Below are 14,604 nucleotides of genomic sequence, written 5' to 3'. Positions count from 1 at the left end.
TGGCGCACCGTGCCTTCTCATCGGGAAGAGGGATGTCTGGACGAATGTCGATCGCCTGGCGCCGTCTCTTGGCAGAGCGCCCGCTGGCTGCCGTGCCGTCGGCCGGTGGCGCACGCGTTGGCGTGCCCTTCCGCCGAGGCCCTGTGTTTTCTCTTAGTGTGTTCTACATACATATGAGTAGATGGATCTTCTTCTTCTCTGTTGTGATTCTCCATCTCTGCCTCCCCTTATGGCTGACGAGCTGTGCCTTTTATAGGCGGTAGCGGCGTACGCGAGACCCGGCGCCGCCAGCCTCTATACGGTTGCGTGATCAGATATCTCCGTACAGCCGCACGTGATGGATATATACTATCCGGTAGTTTGTTTGGATTGTTTGGATGGATAGAGCTTGACCTTCTGATCGGTTTGTTGCTTCGATCAACTTGTAGATGAGGCATAGCCGCGTACGCGTACGCATCCGTGTGTACGAATGCGCATGCATGTATTAGCTAGACTGGGCTGCCATTCTTGTTGGTTTGCCGGTTTGCTGGGCCGTCGACGGAGCTCTCGACCACACGCGTGCATGTTTGAGACTTTAATTTATTTATTGGCTTGCTCTCTATAGCTCAGTACATGCACACACATCTTTACTACTTAAAAAATAAAAAATAAGAGGGGTTTTCATCGTCCGTCAAAAATCCGAGCGAAAAAAAACCAAGTTTGTCCGTAAAAAAACCGGGCCAAAAAAGTGCAAAAAAAAAGTTAAACCAAATATGTCCGATCTAGAAAAAAGGGGCGAAAAAAAAACCAATATTGTCTGATAAAAAAACCGGGCGAACAAAAACGTGCGAAAAAAAAGAAAAAACAAAATAGCAGTAGAAAAAGTCCGACTCGGTCTCGTAAAAAAATAGCGATAAAAATAAAAAAAAAGTCCGACTCCTCGTTGCGATTCCCTCTAAAAACAAAAAAAAAGTCCGACTCTATATCCGTGTCCCACTCCTCTTGGTTTGAGTCCGAGATACTAGGCACCACTTCTCTCGGTTTGAATCTATACCGTGATATTCCACACATCTTGGTGAAAAAAATTGATGTGCCGGATTAAAGATCTGTTTGCGAAAACAGAACCTACATGTCGAGAGCATTCTATTTTTATATAATTTTAATTTTTGGGTTTATACATTGCATTTGAGTCCCTATAATTTTTATATTTACATTTGAGTCCCTATAATCTTACAATAAGGTGCTTTTGGTCTTTTTTTTAAAAAAACAATAAATAAAAGGGATAGAACAAAGGCAGAAAGGTGCATAAAAAGAAAAAGAAAAGCCACAAAAAAAGAAAATAAACAAAAAATAACAACAACAAAAGTCTATTTCCCCTAAGTGGCAAAAAAAACTGTATATGCAAACGGAAAAAAAATCGGATTCCTATAAAAGGCAAAAAAAAAAGTGGTGAAAAAAAAACGCTAGATCCGATTCCTTTAAAAACGGAAAAAAAAGTCTGATTCCTGTAAAGGCGAAAAAAATCCGAAAAAACATCTAAAATAGTTCGTCCGATTCCCTAAGAAAGTGGCAAAAAAATGGTTCGTAAAAAATAAAAAGCTGGTTCGTATAAAATAAAAAATGCACGCGAGAAAAAAAATGGAAAGAGCGAAACAAAGTCCAATTTCAAATCGGTATAAATCTCTTCTCTATCTATAATCTAATCTAACTATTTAAAAATAAAAAATGCACGGGAAAATAAAAACGGTCAAAAAAAACGTGTGAGAAAAAAGTCAGAAAAAAGCGCAAAAAACACGCTGAAAAGGTTTTTCCATCTTCTTAAAAAAATAAAAAAACACGTGCGAAAAATTATTTCCATTGTCGGCAAAAACTTTTTAAAAAAAACATGCAAGGAAAAGACTGTCAGAAAAAATGTGCCATTTCTAAAAGAAAATCGCTCTGAAAAAACTGTTAGAAAAAATTTTTTACTCTTGAGTCGGATAGGATCCATTGACTTTTTACCATCAACTACACGGCTTTTATTTCGTCATATATTCTCATGTATTGGAAAAAAAGCAAAAAATAACATTCAGAAAAAACAGGCAAAAAAAACCACGCGAGAAAGTAATTGTCAGAAAAAATAGGCAAAAAACACGCGAGAAAAGCAAAACAAAAAAACACCGTTTATAGAAAAAAAACAAGCCACTCGTTAAAATACAAACATTGTCATTGACATGATTATGCATGAAAAACGTATATTATCATTAGAATTTTTTCACCCGTTATAACACATGGGCAATTTTGCTAGTATATCCTTATATGTATGGCAACATATCCTATGCACACATGCCCTCACGTGTACACACGTGCACACCAACTAAAAAATGTCACCAAAAAATCTAGAAAAAATCATACACATACTTTCAATTGTATTACACCTAGGGTTAAAATCTTAACGTCAAATTCATTATATTTTAGCCGTAACAAAAAAAACAAAAAATCTGACAGTTTTAAGGTTGCAATTTTGTCAGAATTTTATCTTTTTTGTTATTCTCTATGTAGAATGAATTTGAAGATGCGACTTTGCACGTAAATGTAATACTATTGAAAGTACATGTATGAATTTTCCTAGAATTTTTTGTGATAATTTTTAGTTGGTGTACATGGTGTGTACACGCGAGGGCCTGTGTGCATAGGATACGCTCCCTATATGTATAGCCGAGCACGCATGCATACTTATACAGGCTATGTGGATCAGTACGTCATAGCACATGCATGCATTTGCTGGCCCATGCATGAACCAATATTTAATTAACTGGCTTAATTAGCATATTGACATTGCTAACTAAATCGGTTCCTGAAAATAGCCATTAAAACATGCAATACATGCAATATATATGGTTATATTTTATAAGTATGTACAAAATACCATCAAACAATTAGACAGTGCGAAGTTTATATTGATAAAGCGAAAAAAATAGAAGATTACAACCCTGCGAGGTCGTAACTAGGATAACAAAGAAAAAAAATACCACCACCCATACACCGACTGCGAGATCGTAACCAGGATAACAAAGAAAAAAAATACCACCACCCATACACCGATAGCACCAACACACAGACCATGAAAAGGCCTAGCACCGGAGTAGCCGCCGCTAGGCCAACAAAGGACTACAATCGGGATCACCCAAAATCAAACCCTTACAACCGACACTGAACACTACTCTATCCACGTCGTTGGGATTGAGGGAGAGGGTGAGAGAGAAGATGGAACTGCTCTCCCCCTAGGTCCTCCGACGTGGCCAACTTGCATAAGCTAGGGCGCCGACACAAGAGAACATGAATCTAGAGCGAGCTTGCACCAGTTGTGTGGAAGGTTTCGGCAAGGGGGCCGCCTAAATGATGTCTCCAGGGAGATAAGCGACGGAAGCACCGTTGCCGCCGTCCATCAAGGTTAAAGAGAATTGAGACTAGGTTTAACCCCAGTCCAACTAGAGGGGATGGGATGGCACGAGAACGCTGTCAAGAGGGACTGACTCTTGAAACGCCATCGTTGGCGGCTCGGCCAAGGCCGGGCTAGGTTTACTCCCGCATCCGCCGCCTGCCTATCCATCACGAACGCACCATTGCTTCACCGCCATCCAACCTCCACCGGCGCGTGAGCACCGTTGCACCGGCGCCCCCCGCCGACTAGCCTCCGCATGCCGCCCTCGTCACGTTGTACTGGCCTCCGCTACCGACCGCGCCTCCTCGTGCGCTCAACATCGGCCTCTGCCACCGCCAGCTGCGCCGGCCAACCGCTGCCATCTCCCCTGCCTCCCGCCGGCCAACCGTTAACGCAACCGTCGCCGTCGCTATCCTCCTCGGCGACGGCCACCTCCGCCATCGGCCACAGCCGTTGTGCTGCCCCGCGCCAGCACCCAGCCATCGTCGTCGTGAGCTCCGTCACTATCCTCCTCGGCGTCGGACACCTCCACCGCTGGCCACAGCCCACAGCCATCACGCCGCCCCCGCGAGCTCTGCCGCCATTAGAGTCATTCGCTCCCGATTTGGCCGTGGGTGGGCCAGATCCGCCTCTGGCGTGGCTGGATCCGCCATCCCTCCCCGCTGACTGCTCCGGCCGCTGCCACCTACTTGACTTGTGTCGCTCCGCCTCCCGCGCCGAGGAGGAGCGCTGCCGCTAGCTCATTCTCCCCACCTCTGCCTTCCTGGTCAGCCGCGTGGTTTTTGGTGGCGGTGAGGCGGCTAGAGGGGGAGGAAGGTGGCGGCGCGCGGTCGGCTAGGGTTTCTCCCCCGAGCCGACCATGTTAGAGTCATGCGAGGGATATAAAGTACGCAAAAGTTGCAAATGAAGATTTATCTAGCTATGTATAGGTGCGATAAAATGACAATCAAGACTTGAAGAATACTAGATTGTAGAGAAAGAAGATGATTAATTTGCTCTGTTTCCTAGGCGAAACACCTCCATGGTTAACTGGGTGTCACGGTTTAATTTGATGATGATAATGATGTGCAGCGAGTGTTTTCGCAGCCTTAATTAAACTAGGTTGGTAGGCAAATGTTATTCTTGCAAAATGAATGGGTATCCCATCCATCAAAAGAGCAGCCACGGTTCCATCTTAACTTTAGTTTGTTTCTACTTTAATTTTCCCCTTTCTTTATAAAAAAGGAAAGACTAGTTTCAATATATGCTCCCCTTACCGAAAGGATTCGGCATCGATGAATATATGTCCTGCAATTTTAACCTTTTGCAGGAAAGCACTGATGGTTCTATGAAACCATCAGGAGCATAGGGAGTAAGGTTACATTTGCAACAAAGAAGGCATACAGATTAGGGCACTCAGATCAATCACCCGTTGTACATGAGTATATCATGTTACAATGCGTACATGTTTGAATTGTTGCGGAGAAAATTTTGATTGTATACCAAACATACCGCAAGCACTAGAATTTGTCTCCGGATAAAACATGGATTTGTAGTAAAATATCATCGGAAGCTAGAAAATACTGTGTTAAAGTCGCCGCACTTGCAATCCCGACACCTATGTAAGCAGTGGCGTAGCATTTTGTTCGCGATTGGCAAACTTTTACATTTGTTGCTGATGAAAGGACCAAAACACCAGCGGCCACCCGACCTGCTCTGTCAACATTGTGTGTAAGGTTGGGTAAACACCCCTGTTCCCTCCTAAAAAGAACCATGTTTCAGTATCCAGTACTTCCAATTAAGACAACGCTAATATCAATGATAACACATGTGAAGAACCAGCTAATTAAAAATGCAGAGAATTATTACTTTCGACACGGTTATCATAGCCCATGTTTATGTGTCTAGCAAAACAATGCAGGTAGTATCATCCTGGTTTATTGACATTTTATTGATTTGTTTTAATTAAGGGTCATACTTTGCATGGCACATCCTTGGTCTTGGTGAAAATTTTTACACGCCCTCTTTGTTGGGACAGAGGGAGTAATTTACAGAAGGGGATATTACATCCATGTAAACTAGCACAGGAATTGGTGAATGACACCAACTCGTAAGAACCTAAGCAGTAAAATGACATGGATGGTGAACATCTACGATTAGCACGCGTGTGACGCGTCTGCTGCAATCTAGTAAAACCCAAAAGCAAAATAAACTTATCAAAATAAACAGGAATACCTTACCTCCAGCAAAGTTCTATAAGTCAGTACAAGTAGATGGAACATGTTGATGCTTGACAGATCAAGGGCAACAGCAAAGCATACTAATCCAGATTTCCAATCTGATCTCCAAAAGCTCATGTGCATCATCAGAGAGTACAGGAGGGGCTAAGTAGTTGGCACTTGGCACTGCCATAGGAATAAGATACCAAGACAGGTATCGATAACATAACACAGCAGCACTACAGCACATAGTATACACTTATATAGTAAAACATTCACAGGATAATTTCGGTCACAAGTCACCAGTATTGGTCTTCCTCTACAACTGGAAACTTGCGCCAGGATAATTTCTGTCACAAGTCATAACCAGTATTGGTCTTCCTCTACAACTGGAAACTTGCGCCAGTATGGAACATAATACAAAGAATTTCTAGGGAGATCTCCCATCTCACAGAGTTTTCCAGTACGTATGCTGTATGAAAGCACTTTGCTTGATACACGGTCATGAAGGAAAACAATCTCTCTCTCGAGGTCAAAAGACAGCATGCCATAATCTGCAGACCAATCAACACTAAAGGGATCACCATGAACAAGGGTACCCCTTCCAAAGGCATCGATCATGCTAAGAGAGTGCGTCATGCTCCACTGTTGATGACGACTTTCAAGCCTCCAGACATTAAGCCAGCAGCCATCATAGTTTGGCTGCATATAGTGTAAGATGCCGGACGATTCGCCGAGGCAGCCCCATATATAGTTGTTCATGGGACATGAATCCCCAGGAAGCTCAAAGGTCCAACGATGTATCCATGGTTTATACATGTGTGGTGTTTCAATTGCAAAAACACTATGTTCTACAGTCCGTAGATACAGAACACCATGAAGTAGGACATGTGGCATTGAAATCATCATAATTTCAGTTTCAAATGCATCATCGGCAATCCAAGTGAAATCCTCAGAGGAAAATATCTCAACTTCAGTGATGACAAAAACCCCTGAGTGTGGGGATCTCCTCTTCTGGAAGTTAAAGACAAAAAAAATGACAGGACGATGATGGATTGAAGGCCAACATAGCAATATAATCAGATCCATTTACTCTAGGGCATGTGTCAGGAACTGCAATCCACTCTTGTGTTGCTGGGTTGCACACAATGAAGTGAGAAGAATCGGGTGAATCAGATTTACTCCCATGTGTAAAAAGGATTAAACCATTGGAGCAATCTACAAGTTTTAGATTCTCATGGTGTGGCATAAAGCTAAGAGATGTGCCGATTTCACTGTTGCCTGAGGGTAACTTTGCAATCTGGATCGAACTGTTATTACTGTCTTGGTACAAAAGACCTGCAGGCCTTCTGGGCAGCTTCGTGCAAAAGTATTGATCTGAGAAGAGTGATGCCCAGGACTTGCAGACACACTTGAAGCGGCAAACTGACTTCAAAGGCAACCGAGATAGGATATCGACTACAAGATCATCAGTTAGAGTACACGTGCACTTGCTTTTCTTGGAATTCATCTCGCCTTTCAGCTTGCATAGATGGAAAGTTCACTTCATCAGAAAAACAATAAATAAGAAGGCAACTTGTAGTAACAACAGAAATTCTTCACCAGATGAATAACTATCTGAAGTCTGGACACTTCTGTGTCAGCAAAAACTTTGAACAATGGCTTAATTTATAGATAATTTATATAGTACAGCAGGAAGGTTTATATGGTAAGGTAAGACTACAATGTTGCCATGGCAAACTCGATATCCAGTTGAACCAAAACATTGGATTATTACTTTCAGATTAAAACACCAGATATAAAGCAAACAGAAAATTATCACCCCCTCTGTTTTTCTAATAAATGACACCACATGTTTGAACATACGTTTTGCCATTTGTCTTATTCAAATTCGTTTTGCAAATATGAAAAATATAATCATGCTCGAAGGACCTATAATAATAAAAAATCACAATAAAATAATTAATAATTATGTATTTTTTTTAATAATACGAATGGTCATAACATATATGTTATGTATTAAAAAAACAGAGCGAGTATTTCTTATGGCATTGGCACCCCATCCATCCCAAACCCCTTCCCAGCCCCACAAACCCAAACAAGGCTGGCACGGTTTCATCTTCACACACATAAAGTCAGAAATCCGATTGCTATTGCAAAAACTACTCTGACTGTTACCGAATCCCTCGAAATAAGGAAGAACAGATGACTTTAATATCTGTAAAATCGTCGAAGTAAACGGGATCAATTCTAATCGAGAGCAGGCGCTGATTTTTTCTTTCCTTGAACGATTTACTCCTCCTAGTAACCGATCATGTTGCCTCAGATCCAAACACCCAAACACGAATCACCACGGGTCCATGAGGTATTGTTCCCCAAAAGGAATCCCCCAAAATTACAAATCGCGATCAGTTGGTACAAGAAGAAATCAATCAAGCATTAATCGCAGCAAACAAAACAAGAGGGCAGCGATCTGGAAATACCGTTGAATTAATCGCAGTGTAGGCCGACGCGACCTGGCGACACGCGGCGCCGCGAACAGATTCCGTCCACCGGACTTCTCCTCTACCTGTCGATGAACTATGGAGAGAGAGCCAGAGAGGTAGGGTTTGTTTTGGGCTCATATATAATCGTAATCGGCATCCCGCGGGCGTAACCGGATCGGATACGTCCAGCGATCGGCGCGGCTACAGGACCGACAGGGAGAAGGCACGCGGCTAGCTAGCTCACCGGCGGCGGAGAGGAAGGGGATAGCGGAGGAGGCATATGGAACCAACCGTGGCTCACCTCGCCGGCGGCGGAGAGGAAGGGGATAGCGGAGCACGGTGACCCGGCGCATGCTCGTGCGTGGAAAGTTGGCACCATGGGCCGGTCCAACTCGTAAATGGGCCGACGGCACGACGATGCCCATCAAATGGCGGGAGAAGAAATAAGTTCATTCTACGTCCCTCAATTTATTGTCCAGTCTGTCCTTGAGCCGGAAAATCGGATACAAACGCATCCACCAACTTACAAAACCATACAAACAAGATCCCTCGGCAGTATTGGTCCCGATTTTAGCTGACGTGACACATATATGGATCATTTGACTAGGTCTTCGTCACCACGTGGCAATGACGTAGCGCTTACGTGGCAATTCAATGTCGAAAAATAATAAAGTCCGTGGGACCCACATATCAGGTACACAAACAAAATAATAAAAATGGTGAGGCCCACATGTCATCCTCACTACTCCCCTCTTCTCTATCCTTCTTTGTTTTTTTTTGTCTTTTCTTGCTTCTTCCTCGGATGGCATCCGACATGCGGTAGAGGGAAGGATGGCCGGCGAAGCGCAAGAGGTCACCGCTCCGGGGGAGAGGGAGAGGTCGCTGGTGAGATCCAACACGCAGAGGTCGGTGTCGGTATCCCCGGCGGTCGGGCGGAGGAGCGCCCGTGTCCGGCCGATGCAGGGGCCTTCCCCTTCCCCTTCCCCTCCTCCTCGTCCCCATCAACAACATCATCGCTGCCGCCGACCTCCCCGTCCCTTCGCCAGCCTCGCCAGGCGGAGGCCAAGTGAGCGGATCTGCGGCGCAGCGGCAGTGGATAGGTGCACCACGTGCGACCAACGGGACAGAGGAGGAGCGCCCCGGCTGGCCGGTTCCCCTTCCCCACCTTCTTCTTGTTCATGTCCACGATGTCGTCACCGCCGTCAGCATCCCCGCCCCCTCGCCAGCCTCGTCGGGCGGAGGCCAAGCGAGAGGATCTGCGGGGCGGCGGCAGTGGACAGGAGTGTCGCGCGCGGCCGACGGGACAGAGGAGGAGCGCCCCAGCCGGCCGGAGCGGGGGCCTTCCCCTTCCCCACCTTCTTCTTGTTCATGTCCACGACGTCATCACCGCCGTCAGCCTGCCTGCCCCTTCGCCAGCCTCGTCGGGCGGAGGCCGAGCAAGCGGATTTATGGCGCCACGGCAATAGAGAGGAGCGCCGCGCGCAGGCGGCGGGAGACAGGAGGAGCGCGCGAGCGAGCATCTATTGAGCGGGGGCCTTCCTCTTCCCCTCCTCCTTCTTGTTCCTGTCGATGATGTCGTCGCCGCTATCGGCCTCCCCGCCCCCTCGCCAACCTGACCAGGCAGAGGCCGTATGAGCGGATCCGCCGCGCACGGTGGAGAGGAGCATCATGCAGCGCCCGGCGGGGGAGAGAAATAGTATGCTGCCTCGCCAGTCTCCAGTGAAGAGGAGGAGATAAGGTAGAGAGGGAGAGGTGGAAGAAGTGGGTCCCACTGACATGTGGGTCCCATAAATTTTTTTTGTTTTGACTGACATGTGGGTCCCACATATTTTGTTTAATTATTTTATATTTCAATTTTGCTATGCCATGTAAGAGCCATGTCAAAGATGCCATGTAGGCGCCACGTCGCCTAAGACCTAGTCAATGGGACCTCGTCTGCATTGGTTTTGTATGTTATAGGATAGGTTGTATCCGGTTTTCCAGACCGAGGATGAAAATCAGACTGGATGACAAATTAAGAGACCTAAAGTTAACTTATTCCGAGGGAGAATGGCTCCGGTGGCCTAATAGCATTACTGAGCTTGAGGGATTTTTTTTATTTTTTAATTAAAACTAGAAAGAAAATGTTAGTGCGTTGCAATGGGTAAAAGTGTTTTCTCGGAGATACGAATAGCTATTACAAGCGGAGCAATAGATTGAACAATAGATTGAAACATTAGGATCGTATACACAAGTGGAGCCATAGGCCCAACTATCACAGCCACGGATGCCTCCTCTCATTGCCAAGCAGACCCATGCGTCACAGTAGCGTCTTCAATCTCCGGACAATAGTCCCATGCCCATATGATGCTGAGGCCGATCCTCCCCATCAAATGCGACCGAATCTTTCTCGATCTCCTCTTTAGGTTTTCTCTATAATCGGAGTGAATCCGCATCCAAATCATCGCATGCCCGATTGCGCAAAACTCGAGATAAAAACGATCGTCGGAACGTAGATTAAATCCGGCGAACATATAGCATTTCTTTAGTTACGTTCTAGCTACGTTACGTTCTGTTATTGCTGTTTTAGGTTCAGGGTTGTATTCTAGGGTTACCTGAAGATGCAATCTAAAGGTATCATTAATTATTAGTATTGCAATGATTCATTTAATTACCGTGTGTATCAGCAACTATATTCTGGAATTGGTACTGACATCGTGGTTCTGCAAGAAATGATTCACCATTCCCCTGTGGGACACCTTCCTTGGCACTATCTATACGATAGTGCCAGGATAGGGTGTGACAAAATGGTATCACTAGGCTCAAAAGCAGTGATGGGGTGGTTTATAGATGGCCAAAAGACCCACCCGGCACGGCCTGGCCCAGGCATGGCCCACCAGCCATCGGGCCGGCATTATGCCGATCGGGCCGTGCCGGCCAATGGGCTGCGCGTCTCGCCCAGGCACGGCCCACCAGCCGTCGGGCCGTGTCGGGCCGGCCCGAAGGCGCGGGTGGCCCATCGTGCCTTTTTTATATAATTCTATTTTTCGTCCCTCCTCTTTGAGCTGTGACATATATATATATCGAGAAATAAGTCTATTTTCGGTCCCTCCTCTTTGGGATGTGACATATATAAAGTGAAAATAAGTCTATTTTCCGTCCCTCCTCTTTGGGCTGACATATATATAGCTAAAATAAGTCTATTTTACGGCCCTATTCTTTCGACCGTGGCATATAATATGTCTATTTTTACTCCCTATTGTTTATGTGTCAGGCCTGGCCTGCGGCCCATCGTGCCGTGCCAGCCCGGCCGTGCCGGGCCGGCCCAACGTGCCGGTGGAGAGGCCCAGGCACGGCCCGATGGTCGGGCCGGGCTGGCACGGGCCTGACCCCTGACGGGCCGTGCTGTGCTTGGACCGGGCCAAAACGTCGTGCCGTGGGCCGGGCCGTCGGGCCTCGGGCCTTTTGGCCATCTATAGGGTGGTTCGGCCGGTGGTTTGTGCAGTAGTGCTAGGAGTGATCATGAGCTGCTTTTTTTTTTCTTTGGTTATTTGAATTCATAGTTGATTCTAGTGTATACTCCCTCCGTCCCAAAAAAAAGACAAACCTAGGTTTCTGTGACCAACGTTTGACCATCCGTCTTATTTGAAAAAATTATGAAAAAAATTAAAAAGATAAGTCACATATAAAGTATTAATCATGTTTTATCATCTAACAATAATGAAAATACTAATTATAAAAAAATTTCATATAAGACAGACAATTAAACGTTGGACACGGAAACCCATGGTTTGTCTTTTTTTAGGACGGAGGAAGTAGTCTGTAAATAATTATATGAGATTAGTGGAGTGCCATTTCATTGCAACAGAGCAATATCTTATACCAATGGGTCCGATCCCATAGAGCTAATTGGACCATGTAGCTAAACTTGGAAGCAATTTTACATATGGTAAAATCGTGCCACGTGTCCTATCCGGTCAGAGCAAGTATAATAGTGAGCTATAAGCCTACTATAAGCTTATGTGGAGGAGAGAGGTAACAAAAAAAATCAAGAGGTTGGCTCTCATGCAAGAGCTAACTTAACACAATGTCCAAGACAAACATTAAATGTATAAGTGAGAGGTAGAGAGAGGAGAAGAAAATTATAACCAACCTTGTAACTAATTTATTATATATGTTGGCTTTAAAATAAACTAATAGTAGAAAGTAAGCTATACTATAATCCTTGCTCTCACACGGCCCGCACCTACTTGCCCCTTCCCATCCCAAACCGTCGCCGCCTCCCCTCCTCATGGCTCCACCTCCTATTGTCGCCGGCCGCCGTTGCATACTTGCATCCTTCTTCTGATCTCCTCCCCATGGTACCACCGCAACCTTCTCCTCCCCATCACCGCCTCCTATCCATCCTCTTCAGATGCCACCATTGCACCATCCAAGCCATGCCACATGTCCCTCGTCGGACTAGCTCAGGGGCGCCAGATCCGTGCAGAACGAGCGCCAGCGCCGCCTCCTGCCCATCCCCATTCTGGGCTCCCCTCGGACGACATGCACGGGCTGAGCGGCGACGCTGTCGATGACATGACGACGACAACATCCTCCTCAGCGAGATGCTCCAGTCGACCACCCCCAACGGTTCCTGGGTGCCCACGCATGATGACAGCCAGGTTAATACGCAGCAGCTGCAGCTTCATAATTGAACTGAAAAAATATGCATCTAGATTTTTTTTCTGAATTTAATTAATTTAGCAAGGTTTCCATATCTGACATGATGCTTCATGCTTTCCATGTATATAATGAGCAGATTAATGACCTATTGGATGCATCTCACCGTAACCTTCAGCTATATTATAATCTGATGAGTATGTGTCAACGGTTGAGGACGTCAATCAGATATCGATCAAATGACCTCCAAATCATTGCATTATATGTATACTTTGTTAGCAGCTATGCATTCACCTTTAGTCAGGTAGCTGCTGCACTAATCTGCAAAAGGAAAAAAAGGAAAGAAAGAAAAAGAAAACATAGCAACTCATTTCGAGCTTAAATTTAGTTAGCATTACGTTAAAAAAAGTTAAGTTATATAAGCTATTTACATGATTGTTTGTTAAGATCCAAAACCTTTTGCTGACCTGATGCTAATTTTCTGGGCATTTGTCAAGTTGTTTACAAAATCTTCTTTATCCTTTTTATGGCATTAAGTAATCTAGCAAAACTAACCCCAAGAAATCGTTTCTACTATACTCACATCGGCAGGACAATTTGACCTATAAGAACAGCAAAAAGAAATTGCCATTTCTATTTTGCTTATAAAACTAGAGTTTATTTGCTTTTCATTTTTATCTCTGCATGGATGAAGATCACAACCAGAACTTCTGCTTGAGCTACCCTGTACAAAGACCTTTGTCTTGATAACAAGCTGCATTTCTTTTAGATCACATATATACTTGTATTGTGCTCACTCAAAACTATTTGTTTCATGTTATATTCTGATAACCGAGTCAGTGCCTTATCCTCTAAATATTAAAATCTGAATTGAAGTCTACCATAGCTCAAATTTAAGGGGTTACATTCTTATGTTCCGTTTCTTCAGAACACAGGTTTTTCTTTTCACACTACAAGAGAATGGATTTTTCGTGACTGCCCCTCACTCTCACGAAAAGTCAAAAGCCTGTCACAAAGATCTTTGGTGACCACATACTGTCACAAAATGTCAGTCACGCTTGATTAGTCACGAAATCTAATATTTGGTGAGGGGAAGCAGTCACAAGCTGTTAAGTGACTGTCAAGCAGCCACGAAAAAGCAATTCCCCCAATTTGCATGTTTTGACCAATTTTCTAACAGGTTTGCTTAACCGTTGGGAATACTTTTTCGTGAAGGTGGTAGCTGTCACAGAGCATCAATTTCTTGACAGACTTTTGCCATTAGGAAATACCTTTCGTGACTAGGTGGCTGTCACGAAACATGCCATGTGCACGTAATTAATATGAAAATTCATGTAAATCAATCTCATATGCTACAAAGTGAGTTCGGATATAATACAACAAAATCACTTATTTTACCCGAGTCCAAATTCAAACTCACAAAAGCATATATTAGCATTGAACATCGTGAGTCCTTACATAATTCATAGAAAAACAATATTTAATTATGCACTACAAATTTCTACACAAGTCTTGTATCAGTCCAACAATTCTTGAAGTGACAAGCCCAATATAATGCCATAGAATAGAGGGAAGCAGCCTTCGGTGGCCACTCATGAAGCAAGCTCCACTTGAAAAAAGGAAGTCTTCTGAGCTTTCCATAAAAGAACCATTCTACAATTATCTACAAAATATGATATAATATATTAGGAAAGTTTCTTCAAAACAAATTAGTACATCAAAGTGAATCATCAAATTGAGTTGAACTGTATCACTGGACTTGAAATTGTTGCCTTAAAATTCAATGAATGTCACTTGAAGATTACAGCAAGCTACAATTTAGTTATTAGCTAATATTATTACTGAATAGCTCCAAATTCAAATGGAATCACTAGTC

General features: G+C 44.3%; 1 pseudogene; it reads right to left on the bottom strand.

The window, feature by feature from the left end:
- Window positions 1-4,821: 4,821 nt before the first annotated feature.
- Window positions 4,822-8,433, bottom strand: LOC127760721 (F-box protein At5g49610-like; annotated as a pseudogene).
- Between the last annotated feature and the right edge of the window lie 6,171 nt (window positions 8,434-14,604).

This window comes from Oryza glaberrima, chromosome 1 (assembly GCF_000147395.1).
Source record: "Oryza glaberrima chromosome 1, OglaRS2, whole genome shotgun sequence".
Taxonomy (NCBI): Eukaryota; Viridiplantae; Streptophyta; class Magnoliopsida; order Poales; family Poaceae; genus Oryza; species Oryza glaberrima.
This window is presented reverse-complemented; position numbering and strand designations above follow the sequence as displayed.